The sequence below is a fragment of the Oncorhynchus nerka genome, linkage group LG9b, assembly GCF_034236695.1.
Source record: "Oncorhynchus nerka isolate Pitt River linkage group LG9b, Oner_Uvic_2.0, whole genome shotgun sequence".
In the NCBI taxonomy this organism is placed as follows: domain Eukaryota; kingdom Metazoa; phylum Chordata; class Actinopteri; order Salmoniformes; family Salmonidae; genus Oncorhynchus; species Oncorhynchus nerka.
In genome coordinates, this window is record NC_088424.1 from 54,170,736 (window position 1) to 54,186,146 (window position 15,411).

Consider the following 15,411-nt stretch of genomic DNA (forward strand, 5'->3'; position numbering starts at 1 on the left):
AGTACCCAGAGACTAGTAGTAATGGTATTAGATGTAGTAATAGTATTAAATGTAGTAATGGTATTAGATGTAGTAATAGTACCCAGAGACTAGTAGTAATGGTATTAGATGTAGTAATAGCACCCAGAGAGTAATAGTAGTAATGTATTAGATAGTAGTAATGGTATTAGATGTAGTAATAGTATTAGAGACTAGTAGTAATGGTATTAGATGTAGTAATAGTATTAGAACTAGTAGTAATGGTATTAGATGTAGTAATAGTATTAGATGTAGTAATGGTATTAGATGTAGTAATAGTAGTAGTAATGGTATTAGATGTAGTATTAGATGTAGTAATGGTATTAGATGTAGTAATAGTACCCAGAGACTAGTAGTAATGGTATTAGATGTAGTAATGGTATTAGATGTAGTAATGGTATTAGATAGTAATAGTACCCAGAGACTAGTAGTAATGGTATTAGATGTAGTAATAGTATTAAATGTAGTAATGGTATTAGATGTAGTAATAGTACCCAGAGACTAGTAGTAATGGTATTAGATGTAGTAATAGCACCCAGAGACTAGTAGTAATGGTATTAGATGTAGTAATGGTATTAGATGTAGTAATAGTACCCAGAGACTAGTAGTAATGGTATTAGATGTAGTAATAGTATTAGAGTAATGGTATTAGATGTAGTAATAGTATAATAGTAGTAATTATTAGATGTAGTAATAGTATTAGAGACTAGTAGTAATGATATTAGATGTAGTAATAGTATTAGATTTAGTAATGGTATTAGATGTAGTAATAGTACCCAGAGACTAGTAGTAATGGTATTAGATGTAGTAATAGTATTAGATTTAGTAATGGTATTAGATGTAGTAATAGTATTAGATGTAGTAATAGTATTAGACTGTAGTAATGGTATTAGATGTAGTAATAGTACCCAGAGACTAGTAGTAATGGTATTAGATGTAGTAATAGTATTAGATTTAGTAATGGTATTAGATGTAGTAATAGTATTAGATGTAGTAATAGTACCCAGACACTGGTAGTAATGGTATTAGATGTAGTAATAGTACCCAGAGACTAGTAGTAATGGTATTAGATGTAGTAATAGTACCCAGAGACTAGTAGTAATAGTATTAGATGTAGTAATAGTATTAGATGTAGTAATAGTACCCAGACTAGTAGTAATGGTATTAGATGTAGTAATAGTATTAGATGTAGTAATGGTATTAGATGTAGTAATAGTACCCAGAGACTAGTAGTAATGGTATTAGATGTAGTAATAGTACCCAGAGACTAGTAGTAATGGTATTAGATGTAGTAACAGTATTAGATGTAGTAATAGTACCCAGAGACTAGTAGTAATGGTATTAGATGTAGTAATAGTACCCAGAGACTAGTAGTAATGGTATTAGATGTAGTAATAGTATTAGATGTAGTAATGGTATTAGATGTAGTAATAGTACCCAGAGACTAGTAGTAATGGTATTAGATGTAGTAATAGTATTAGATGTAGTAATAGTACCCAGAGACTAGTAGTAATGGTATTAGATGGAGTAATAGTACCCTGCGACTAGTAGTAGTGGTATTAGATGTAGTAAGATTACCCAGAGACTAGTAGTAATGGTATTAGATGTAGTAATAGTATCCAGAGACTAGTAGTAATAGTATTAGATTTAGTAATAGTACCCAGAGACTAGTAGTAATGGTATTAGATGTAGTAATAGTATCCAGAGACTAGTAGTAATAGTATTAGATGTAGTAATAGTACCAAGAGACTAGTAGTAATGGTATTAGATGTAGTAATAGTACCCAGAGACTAGTAGTAATGGTATTAGATTTAGTAATAGTATTAGATGTAGTAATAGTACCCAGAGACTAGTAGTAATGGTATTAGATGTAGTAATAGTACCCAGAGACTAGTAGTAATAGTATTAGATGTAGTAATGGTATTAGATGTAGTAATAGTATTAGATGTAGTAATAGCACCCAGAGACTAGTAGTAATGGTATTAGATGTAGTAATAGCACCCAGAGACTAGTAGTAATGGTATTAGATGTAGTAATAGTACCCAGAGACTAGTAGTAATAGTATTAGATGTAGTAATAGTACCCAGAGACTAGTAGTAATGGTATTAGATGTAGTAATAGCACAAAGAGACTAGTAGTAATGGTATTAGATGTAGTAATAGCACCCAGAGACTAGTAGTAATGGTATTAGATGTAGTAATGGTATTAGATGTATTAATAGTATTAGATGTAGTAATAGTACCCAGAGACTAGTAGTAATGGTATTAGATGTAGTAATAGTATTAAATGTAGTAATGGTATTAGATGTAGTAATAGTACCCAGAGACTAGTAGTAATGGTATTAGATGTAGTAATAGCACCCAGAGACTAGTAGTAATGGTATTAGATGTAGTAATGGTATTAGATGTAGTAATAGTATCCAGATACTGGTAGTAATGGTATTAGATGTAGTAATAGTATTAGATGTAGTAATGATATTAGATGTAGTAATAGTATTAGATTTAGTAATGGTATTAGATGTAGTAATAGTACCCAGAGACTAGTAGTAATAGTATTAGATTTAGTAATGGTATTAGATGTAGTAATAGTATTAGATGTAGTAATAGTACCCAGACACTGGTAGTAATGGTATTAGATGTAGTAATAGTACCCAGAGACTAGTAGTAATGGTATTAGATGTAGTAACAGTATTAGATGTAGTAATAGTATCCAGAGACTAGTAGTAATGGTATTAGATGTAGTAATAGTATTAGATTTAGTAATGGTATTATATGTAGTAATAGTATCCAAAGACTAGTAGTAATGGTATTAGATGTAGTAATAGTACCAGAGACTAGTAGTAATGGTATTAGATGTAGTAATAGTACCCAGAGACTAGTAGTAATGGTATTAGATGTAGTAATAGTACCCAGAGATTAGTAGTAATGGTATTAGATGTAGTAATATTATTAGATGTAGTAATAGTACCCAGAGACTAGTAGTATTGGTATTAGATGTAGTAATAGTACCCAGAGACTAGTAGTAGTGGTATTAGATGTAGTAATAGTACCCAGAGACTAGTAGTAATAGTATTAGATGTAGTAATGGTATTAGATGTAGTAATAGTACCCAGAGACTAGTAGTACTGGTATTAGATGTAGTAATGGTATTAGATGTAGTAATAGTACCCAGAGACTAGTAGTAATAGTATTAGATGTAGTAATGGTATTAGATGTAGTAATAGTATTAGATGTAGTAATGGTACCCAGAGACTAGTAGTAATGGTATTAGATGTAGTAATGGTATTAGATGTAGTAATAGTATTAGATGTAGTAATAGTACCAAGAGACTAGTAGTAATGGTATTAGATGTAGTAATAGTATCCAGAGACTAGTAGTAATGGTATTAGATGTAGTAATAGTATTAGATGTAGTAATGGTATTAGATGTAGTAATAGTATTAGATGTAGTAATGGTATTAGATGTAGTAATAGTACCCAGAGACTAGTAGTAATGGTATTAGATGTAGTAATAGTATTAGATGTAGTAATAGTACCCAGAGACTAGTAGTAATGGTATTAGATGTAGTAATAGTACCCAGAGACTAGTAGTAATAGTATTAGATGTAGTAATGGTATTAGATGTAGTAATAGTATTAGATGAGTAATGGTAATGTAGTAATAGCAGAGACTAGTAGTAATGGTATTAGATGTAGTAATAGCACCCAGAGACTAGTAGTAATGGTATTAGATGTAGTAATAGTACCCAGAGACTAGTAGTAATAGTATTAGATGTAGTAATAGTACCCAGAGACTAGTAGTAATGGTATTAGATGTAGTAATAGCACAAAGAGACTAGTAGTAATGGTATTAGATGTAGTAATAGCACCCAGAGACTAGTAGTAATGGTATTAGATGTAGTAATGGTATTAGATGTAGTAATAGTATTAGATGTAGTAATAGTACCCAGAGACTAGTAGTAATGGTATTAGATGTAGTAATAGTATTAAATGTAGTAATGGTATTAGATGTAGTAATGGTATTAGATGTAGTAATAGTACCCAGAGACTAGTAGTAATGGTATTAGATGTAGTAATAGCACCCAGAGACTAGTAGTAATGGTATTAGATGTAGTAATGGTATTAGATGTAGTAATGGTATTAGATGTAGTAATAGTACCCAGAGACTAGTAGTAATGGTATTAGATGTAGTAATAGTATTAAATGTAGTAATGGTATTAGATGTAGTAATGGTATTAGATGTAGTAATAGTACCCAGAGACTAGTAGTAATGGTATTAGATGTAGTAATAGCACCCAGAGACTAGTAGTAATGGTATTAGATGTAGTAATAGTACCCAGAGACTAGTAGTAATGGTATTAGATGTAGTAATGGTATTAGATGTAGTAATAGTACCCAGAGACTAGTAGTAATGGTATTAGATGTAGTAATAGTATTAAATGTAGTAATGGTATTAGATGTAGTAATAGTATTAGATGTAGTAATAGCACCCATAGACTAGTAGTAATGGTATTATATGTAGTAATGGTATTAGATGTAGTAATAGTTTTAGATGTAGTAATAGTACCCAGAGACTAGTAGTAATGGTATTAGATGTAGTAATAGTATCCAGATACTAGTAGTAATGGTATTAGATGTAGTAATAGTATCCAGATACTGGTAGTAATGGTATTAGATGTAGTAATAGTATTAGATGTAGTAATGATATTAGATGTAGTAATAGTATTAGATTTAGTAATGGTATTAGATGTAGTAATAGTATCCAGAGACTAGTAGTAATAGTATTAGATTTAGTAATGGTATTAGATGTAGTAATAGTATTAGATGTAGTAATAGTACCCAGACACTGGTAGTAATGGTATTAGATGTAGTAATAGTACCCAGAGACTAGTAGTAATGGTATTAGATGTAGTAACAGTATTAGATGTAGTAATAGTATCCAGAGACTAGTAATAATGGTATTAGATGTAGTAATAGTATTAGAATTAGTAATGGTATTATATGTAGTAATAGTATCCAAAGACTAGTAGTAATGGTATTAGATGTAGTAATAGTACCCAGAGACTAGTAGTAATGGTATTAGATGTAGTAATAGTACCCAGAGACTAGTAGTAATATTATTAGATGTAGTAATAGTACCCAGAGACTAGTAGTACTGGTATTAGATGTAGTAATGGTATTAGATGTAGTAATAGTACCCAGAGACTAGTAGTAATAGTATTAGATGTAGTAATGGTATTAGATGTAGTAATAGTACCCAGAGACTAGTAGTAATGGTATTAGATGTAGTAATAGTATTAGATGTAGTAATAGTACCCAGAGACTAGTAGTAATGGTATTAGATGTAGTAATAGTACCCATAGACTAGTAGTAGTGGTATTAGATGTAGTAATAGTACCCAGAGACTAGTAGTAATAGTATTAGATGTAGTAATGGTATTAGATGTAGTAATAGTACCCAGAGACTAGTAGTAATGGTATTAGATGTAGTAATAGTACCCAGAGACTAGTAGTAATAGTATTAGATGTAGTAATGGTATTAGATGTAGTAATAGTACCCAGAGACTAGTAGTACTGGTATTAGATGTAGTAATGGTATTAGATGTAGTAATAGTACCCAGAGACTAGTAGTAATGGTATTAGATGTAGTAATAGTACCCAGAGACTAGTAGTAATAGTATTAGATGTAGTAATGGTATTAGATGTAGTAACAGTATTAGATGTAGTAATGGTATTAGATGTAGTAATAGTATTAGATGTAGTAATAGCACCCAGAGACTAGTAGTAATGGTATTATATGTAGTAATGGTATTAGATGTAGTAATAGTTTTAGATGTAGTAATAGTACCCAGAGACTAGTAGTAATGGTATTAGATGTAGTAATAGTATCCAGATACTAGTAGTAATGGTATTAGATGTAGTAATAGTATTAGATTTAGTAATGGTATTAGATGTAGTAATAGTATTAGATGTAGTAATAGTACCCAGAGACTAGTAGTAATGGTATTAGATGCAGTAATAGTATTAGATTTAGTAATGGTATTAGATGTAGTAATAGTATTAGATGTAGTAATAGTACCCAGACACTGGTAGTAATGGTATTAGATGTAGTAATAGTACCCAGAGACTAGTAGTAATGGTATTAGATGTAGTAACAGTATTAGATGTAGTAATAGTATCCAGAGACTAGTAGTAATGGTATTAGATGTAGTAATAGTATTAGATTTAGTAATGGTATTATATGTAGTAATAGTATCCAGAGACTAGTAGTAATGGTATTAGATGTAGTAATAGTACCCAGAGACTAGTAGTAATAGTATTAGATGTAGTAATGGTATTAGATGTAGTAACAGTATTAGATGTAGTAATGGTATTAGATGTAGTAATAGTATTAGATGTAGTAATAGTACCCAGACACTGGTAGTAATGGTATTAGATGTAGTAATAGTACCCAGAGACTAGTAGTAATGGTATTAGATGTAGTAACAGTATTAGATGTAGTAATAGTATCCAGAGACTAGTAGTAACAGTATTAGATGTAGTAATAGTATCCAGAGACTAGTAGTAATGGTATTAGATGTAGTAATAGTATTAGATGTAGTAATAGTATCCAGAGACTAGTAGTAACAGTATTAGATGTAGTAATAGTATCCAGAGACTAGTAGTAATGGTATTAGATGTAGTAATAGTATTAGATTTAGTAATGGTATTATATGTAGTAATAGTATCCAGAGACTAGTAGTAATGGTATTAGATGTAGTAATAGTACCCAGAGACTAGTAGTAATAGTATTAGATGTAGTAATGGTATTAGATGTAGTAACAGTATTAGATGTAGTAATGGTATTAGATGTAGTAACAGTATTAGATGTAGTAATAGTATTAGATGTAGTAATAGTATTAGATGTAGTAATAGTACTAGTAGTAATGGTATTAGATGTAGTAATAGTACCCAGAGACTAGTAGTAATGGTATTAGATGTAGTAATAGTATTAGATGTAGTAATAGTACCCAGAGACTAGTAGTAATGGTATTAGATGTAGTAATAGTACCCAGAGACTAGTAGTAATGGTATTAGATGTAGTAATAGTACCCAGAGACTAGTAGTAGTGGTATTAGATGTAGTAATAGTACCCAGAGACTAGTAGTAATAGTATTAGATGTAGTAATGGTATTAGATGTAGTAATAGTAGACTAGTAGTAATGGTATTAGATGTAGTAATAGTAAGAGACTAGTAGTAATAGATGTAGTAATAGTATTAGATGTAGTAATGGTATTAGATGTAGTAATAGTACCCAGAGACTAGTAGTATTAGATGTAGTAATAGTATTAGATGTAGTAATAGTACCCAGAGACTAGTAGTAATGGTATTAGATGTAGATGACTAATAGTATTAGATGTAGTAATAGTATTAGAGACTAGTAGTAATGGTATTAGATGTAGTAATAGTATCCAGAGACTAGTAGTAGTAATGGTATTAGATGTAGTAATGGTATTAGATGTAGTAATAGTACCCAGAGACTAGTAGTAATGGTATTAGATGTAGTAATGGTATTAGATGTAGTAATAGTATTAGATGTAGTAATAGTACCCAGAGACTAGTAGTAATGGTATTAGATGTAGTAATAGTACCCAGAGACTAGTAGTAATAGTATTAGATGTAGTAATGGTAGATGTAGAATAGCACCCAGAGACTAGTACTAGTAGTAATGGTATTAGATGTAGTAATAGTACCAGAGACTAGTAGTAATAGTATTAGATGTAGTAATAGTACCCAGAGACTAGTAGTAATGGTATTAGATGTAGTAATAGTATTAGATAGTAGTAATAGTATTAGAGACTGTAGTAATAGAGAGACTAGTAGTAATGGTATTAGATGTAAATAGTACCCAGAGACTAGTAGTAATGTATTAGTATTAGATGTAGTAATAGTACCCAGAGACTAGTAGTAATGGTATTAGATGTAGTAATAGTACCCAGAGACTAGTAGTAATAGTATTAGATGTAGTAATAGTACCAAGAGACTAGTAGTAATGGTATTAGATGTAGTAATAGTATTAGAGACTAGTAGTAATGTTATTAGATGTAGTAATAGTATTAGATGTAGTAATAGTACCAGAGACTAGTAGTAATGGTATTAGATGTAGTAATAGTACCAGAGACTAGTAGTAATGGTATTAGATGTAGTAATAGTACCAGAGACTAGTAGTAATGGTATTAGATGTAGTAGTAATAGTAGTAATGTTATTAGATGTAGTAATAGTATTAGATGTAGTAATAGTACCCAGAGACTAGTAGTAATGGTATTAGATGTAGTAATAGTATTAGATGTAGTAATAGTACCCAGAGACTAGTAGTAATGGTATTAGATGTAGTAATAGTACCCAGAGACTAGTAGTAGTGGTATTAGATGCAGTAATGGTATTAGATGTAGTAATAGTACCCAGAGACTAGTAGTACTGGTATTAGATGTAGTAATGGTATTAGATGTAGTAATAGTATTAGATGTAGTAATAGTACCCAGAGACTAGTAGTAATGGTATTAGATGTAGTAATAGTACCCAGAGACTAGTAGTAAAGGTATTAGATGTAGTAATAGTACCCAGAGACTAGTAGTAATGGTATTAGATGTAGTAATAGTACCCAGAGACTAGTAGTAATAGTATTAGATGTAGTAATGGTATTAGATGTAGTAACAGTATTAGATGTAGTAATGGTATTAGATGTAGTAATAGTACCCAGAGACTAGTAGTAATAGTATTAGATGTAGTAATAGTACCCAGAGACTAGTAGTAATAGTATTAGATGTAGTAATGGTATTAGATGTAGTAATAGCACCCAGAGACTAGTAGTAATGGTATTAGATGTAGTAATGGTATTAGATGTAGTAATAGTACCCAGAGACTAGTAGTAATAGTATTAGATGTAGTAATAGTACCCAGAGACTAGTAGTAATGGTATTAGATGTAGTAATAGTATCCAGAGACTAGTAGTAATAGTATTAGATGTAGTAATAGTACCAAGAGACTAGTAGTAATGGTATTAGATGTAGTAATAGTACCCAGAGACTAGTAGTAATGGTATTAGATGTAGTAATAGTATTAGATGTAGTAATAGTACCCAGAGACTAGTAGTAATGGTATTAGATGTAGTAATAGTATCCAGAGACTAGTAGTAATAGTATTAGATGTAGTAATAGTACCAAGAGACTAGTAGTAATGGTATTAGATGTAGTAATAGTACCTGAGACTAAATGATGTTATTAGATGTAGTAATAGTAAATGTAGTAATAGTACCCAGAGACTAGTAGTAATGGTATTAGATGTAGTAATAGTATTAGATGTAGTAATAGTACCCAGAGACTAGTAGTAATGGTATTAGATGTAGTAATAGTACCCAGAGACTAGTAGTAATAGTATTAGATGTAGTAATGGTATTAGATGTAGTAACAGTATTAGATGTAGTAATGGTATTAGATGTAGTAACAGTATTAGATGTAGTAATAGTACCCAGAGACTAGTAGTAACAGTATTAGATGTAGTAATGGTATTAGATGTAGTAATAGCACCCAGAGACTAGTAGTAATGGTATTAGATGTAGTAATGGTATTAGATGTAGTAATAGTACCCAGAGACTAGTAGTAATAGTATTAGATGTAGTAATAGTACCCAGAGACTAGTAGTAATGGTATTAGATGTAGTAATAGTATTAGATGTAGTAATAGTACCCAGAGACTAGTAGTAATGGTATTAGATGTAGTAATAGTACCCAGAGACTAGTAGTAGTGGTATTAGATGTAGTAATAGTACCCAGAGACGAGTAGTAATAGTATTAGATGTAGTAATGGTATTAGATGTAGTAATAGTACCCAGAGACTAGTAGTACCGGTATTAGATGTAGTAATGGTATTAGATGTAGTAATAGTACCCAGAGACTAGTAGTAATAGTATTAGATGTAGTAATGGTATTAGATGTAGTAATAGTATTAGATGTAGTAATGGTATTAGATGTAGTAATAGTACCCAGAGACTAGTAGTAATGGTATTAGATGTAGTAATAGTACCCAGAGACTAGTAGTAGTGGTATTAGATGTAGTAATAGTACCCATAGACTAGTAGTAATAGTATTAGATGTAGTAATGGTATTAGATGTAGTAATAGTACCCAGAGACTAGTAGTACTGGTATTAGATGTAGTAATGGTATTAGATGTAGTAATAGTACCCAGAGACTAGTAGTAATAGTATTAGATGTAGTAATGGTATTAGATGTAGTAATAGTACCCAGAGACTAGTAGTACTGGTATTAGATGTAGTAATGGTATTAGATGTAGTAATAGTATTAGATGTAGTAATAGTACCCAGAGACTAGTAGTAATGGTATTAGATGTAGTAATAGTACCCAGAGACTAGTAGTAATAGTATTAGATGTAGTAATGGTATTAGATGTAGTAACAGTATTAGATGTAGTAATGGTATTAGATGTAGTAACAGTATTAGATGTAGTAATAGTACCCAGAGACTAGTAGTAATAGTATTAGATGTAGTAATGGTATTAGATGTAGTAATAGCACCCAGAGACTAGTAGTAATGGTATTAGATGTAGTAATGGTATTAGATGTAGTAATAGTACCCAGAGACTAGTAGTAATAGTATTAGATGTAGTAATAGTACCCAGAGACTAGTAGTAATGGTATTAGATGTAGTAATAGTACCAAGAGACTAGTAGTAATGGTATTAGATGTAGTAATAGTACCCAGAGACTAGTAGTAATGGTATTAGATGTAGTAATAGTACCCAGAGACTAGTAGTAATGGTATTAGATGTAGTAATAGTACCCAGAGACTAGTAGTAATGGTATTAGATGTAGTAATAGTATTAGATGTAGTAATAGTACCCAGAGACTAGTAGTAATGGTATTAGATGTAGAGCGTCTGCTAAATGACTTAAATGTAAATGTAGTAATAGTACCCAGAGACTAGTAGTAGTGGTATTAGATGTAGTAATAGTACCCAGAGACTAGTAGTAATAGTATTAGATGTAGTAATGGTATTAGATGTAGTAACAGTATTAGATGTAGTAATGGTATTAGATGTAGTAACAGTATTAGATGTAGTAATAGTACCCAGAGACTAGTAGTAACAGTATTAGATGTAGTAATGGTATTAGATGTAGTAATAGCACCCAGAGACTAGTAGTAATGGTATTAGATGTAGTAATGGTATTAGATGTAGTAATAGTTTTAGATGTAGTAATAGTACCCAGAGACTAGTAGTAATGGTATTAGATGTAGTAATAGTACCCAGAGACTAGTAGTAGTGGTATTAGATGTAGTAATGGTATTAGATGTAGTAATAGTATTAGATGTAGTAATAGTACCCCCCCCACACCTTGCAAGTAAGCTACTGCACTGTAAGCCCTTTCACTTGCATCACAGAACACGTGTAGTTTCAGGGTGTGGTTATTCTGTGGCCGCATGTCTGTTCTGTACCACCTTGGTATGGTGAGCTGGTGTAACTGGGGTAGTTCTGAACACCACTGTTGCCATTCTCGTGTCAGATCAGGTGGTAATTCTTCGTCCCAGCTGAGTCCCCTCTCCCACATTTCCTGGAACATGCACTTGATCCTGATGGTGAAGGGAGTTAAGAAACCAAGAGGGTCGAAGATACGTGCAGACGACTGCAGAACACTTCTCTTTGTGTTTTCCCTTTGCCTTAGAATGCTCAGTAGTGGCCTGAGGTCAAACACAAAGTCATCCGTTTCCGGCCTCCATACTAAACCTAAAACCTTCAGCACTAATCCTTGTGTTTGTAATGTCAACGGGTGGTCAGTTGTCGTACTCTCCTCCCATTTTGTTTTCAATTCAGGAGAATTGGTCATCCATTTGCAGAGGTCCATGCCTGCAATCGACAGCATTCGCTTTGCAGTTGTTGTCACAAGGTAAGCCTCTTCAACATTGCGTGAACTTGCAATGAAGTCATCTACATAGAGTGACTCTCTCAGTATCTCTACAACTTCTGGTTGTTCGTTTTCATATGGTTTCAGGTGCTTCCTGGTTGTAGCTGCCAGCAAAAATGGACTTGGGGAAGCTCCAAATACCACTCTTTTCATCCTCAGCACACGCAGCTCCTCTTCATTTTCTCCCCTTGGTGGGCCAGTGAGCCATAGAAATCTCACGGCGTCTCTGTCTCTCTCTGCTAGGGATATCTGCAGGAAAGCTTTCTTGATGTCTGCCATGAATGCGATCTCATGTAGTCTGAACTTTATCAGAACGCTGAGCAGATCCGGATTCAGGTTCGGTCCTGTGAGTAGACAGTCATTGAGGGATGGACAGCCATCTTCATGGGACGAGGCATCAAACACCACTCTCAGTTTTGTTGTCACCTTATCTTCTCGGAGGACTGCATGGTGAGGTAAGTAATATTTTACGTTGTCTGCACTTGATGCGTTGTCCTTGGGCACGTCCTGTGCCATATCTTGTTGCAAGTAGTTCTCTACTACTTCATTGTATCTGCTGTACAACGTCACATCCTTCTTCAGTCTTTTCTTCAGACCTTCAAACCGTTTCTTGGCGATTCTATAGTTGTCTTGGAGTTCTGGCATTTCTCGTTTCCATGGCAACACCACATGGTATCGCCCATCTTTGAAGGTGGTTGTTTCCTCAAACCTTTGTAGGACCTCGTTTTCCTCTGGGTTCTGTGTTTTCTCGCTTAGAATACCCAGAGACTCAAGCTCCCAGAATGCATGCAGTTGCTTGGAGACTAGTGTGTCTTCATCAAGTGGGATGAACATGCAGGTTGCCTCGGCGACACTTGACATGGACACGGGTCCCTGCACCGACCATCCAAAGGTGCTCTCTAAAGCAACTAGCGTCTCTCTGTCAGTCGCTCCACTCTGCCTGATACTATCTGCCAGTAGTAGTCTGCTCCCATCAGGACAGAGAGTTCAGGATCATTGTCATCTCCTGGAAAGTCTGCGAGCTGCAGTCCCCTTTTACTGAGCTCATGCAGAATCCGTTCACCAGCAACCTTCATCACAGCTGTGCACACTTGTGGAGTTTCAATTGCCTCTATCTCTATTCTCTGCTGTTTGTCCCAGACATTCTCCAAGATGACTTTCACTGTGTTGCGTTGGGACATTGCTGGGGCAGAGGAGCCAAACGTGTGAAGAGTGAGTGCCTCTTGTCTGATTACTGGTAGCTTCAAGCCCTTCACAAGGTTTTCATATACAGTGCCTTGCGAGAGTATTCGGCCCCCTTGAACTTTGCGACCTTTTGCCACATTTCAGGCTTCAAACATAAAGATATAAAACTGTATTTTTTTGTGAAGAATCAACAACAAGTGGGACACAATCATGAAGTGGAACGACATTTATTGGATATTTCAAACCTTTTTAACAAATCAAAAACTGAAAAATTGGGCGTGCAAAATTATTCAGCCCCCTTAAGTTAATACTTTGTAGCGCCACCTTTTGCTGCGATTACAGCTGTAAGTAATCGCAGTATGGGTATGTCTCTATCAGTTTTGCACATCGAGAGACTGAATTTTTTTCCCATTCCTCCTTGCAAAACAGCTCGAGCTCAGTGAGGTTGGATGGAGAGCATTTGTGAACAGCAGTTTTCAGTTCTTTCCACAGATTCTCGATTGGATTCAGGTCTGGGCTTTGACTTGGCCATTCTAACACTTGGATATGTTTATTTTTGAACCATTCCATTGTAGATTTTGCTTTATGTTTTGGATCATTGTCTTGTTGGAAGACAAATCTCCGTCCCAGTCTCAGGTCTTTTGCAGACTCCATCAGGTTTTCTTCAAGAATGGTCCTGTATTTGGCTCCATCCATCCATCTTCCCATCAATTTTAACCATCTTCCCTGTCCCTGCTGAAGAAAAGCAGGCCCAAACCATGATGCTGCCACCACCATGCTTGACAGTGGGGATGGTGTGTTCAGGGTGATGCTTTAAACTTCTTCACAACAGTATCTCGGACCTGCCTGGTGTGTTCCTTGTTGTTCATGATGCTCTCTGCGCTTTTAACGGACCTCTGAGACTATCACAGTGCAGGTGCATTTATACAGAGACTTGATTACACACAGGTGGATTGTATTTATCATCATTAGTCATTTAGGTCAACATTGGATAATTCAGAGATCCTCACTGAACTTCTGGAGAGAGTTTGCTGCACTGAAAGTAAAGGGGCTGAATAATTTTGCACGCCCAATTTTTCAGTTTTTGATTTGTTAAAAAGGTTTGAAATATCCAATAAATGTCGTTCCACTTCATGATTGTGTCCCACTTGTTGTTGATTCTTCACAAAAAAAACAGTTTTATATCTTTATGTTTGAAGCCTGAAATGTGGCAAAAGGTCGCAAAGTTCAAGGGGGCCGAATACTTTCGCAAGGCACTGTATGAAGCTTCTCTGACTGCCTCCATCTAGTATGCAACGAGCTATTTTCCTGCCCGATGGGCCTTCTACCCATGCCTTTGCCGTTTGTAGCAACACAGTGTTCTGTCCATCTGGTTTCATCTTCACTGAATGGGGAATAACTGGGGAAACAACAGCATCTACAGAAAGAGTAGGGGGTTGCACCTCACTCCTCGTACTGGTACACACAGCAATGTGATGTCTGCTTCCACATGTTGCACATGACACATCTTTGACTTTACAGAATTTTGCTATGTGTCTCTGTCCTAAACATACAAAGCATCTTTCCATGTTCTTTAGTTTCTCTTTGCGTGAAGCAATATTGTGGTCAGGGCAGTTTTCTGATTTGTGGTCTGCACTGTCACAGAATAGACACATTTGTTGTTCCTTCTGGCTGGCTGTATGCAGTGCTGCAGCAGAGGGTATGTTGGGTCTTGTTGTTTTCATTTCATTGGAGAAGCATGACTTGTTCCATGGTTTGCTCTCTTTCTGTTGGTTGCATGATCTTGTCATTTGTAGCGCCCTCTCCCTCTCTACTCCCCTCTGACGACTATAGTCAAGAGCTATGTCCTCTGGAATCATCTGCAGTAAGATTGGGAATAGTAGGCTTCCATAGGTTTCTGACACTACACCCAGTGATTCCAAGCTCCTAATCTGAATTTCACATTCATCATATAGCTGCCTCAATGCATTTAGATCAGAGGATTTCTTCACAGGTGTGAGATTCAGCAGCTTTGACATATGAGCACTAATCACAAGGTCTTTCCTTCCAAATCTGCTCTTGAGTAGAGCGATTGCATTACCATAGTTACTGTCTGTTAACATCAGTCCTGCTACTGCCTTTGCAGCTGGTCCAGTGAGATATGTTTTCAGATCGGTAAACTTTTCTTTATTACACAGTGAATCATTGTTGTGAATAGCAGTCTCATACTGGCTCCAAAACTCCTGCCACATACTGACATCTCCATAGAATTTCTCAA

At 34.4% G+C, this 15,411-nt stretch overlaps 1 protein-coding gene across 7 annotated transcripts in view; it reads right to left on the reverse strand.

The window, feature by feature from the left end:
• LOC115124371 (V-type proton ATPase subunit H-like) overlaps positions 1-15,411 on the reverse strand; it is a 116,743-nt gene that overhangs the window by 34,959 nt on the left and 66,373 nt on the right. The window lies entirely within an intron of this gene.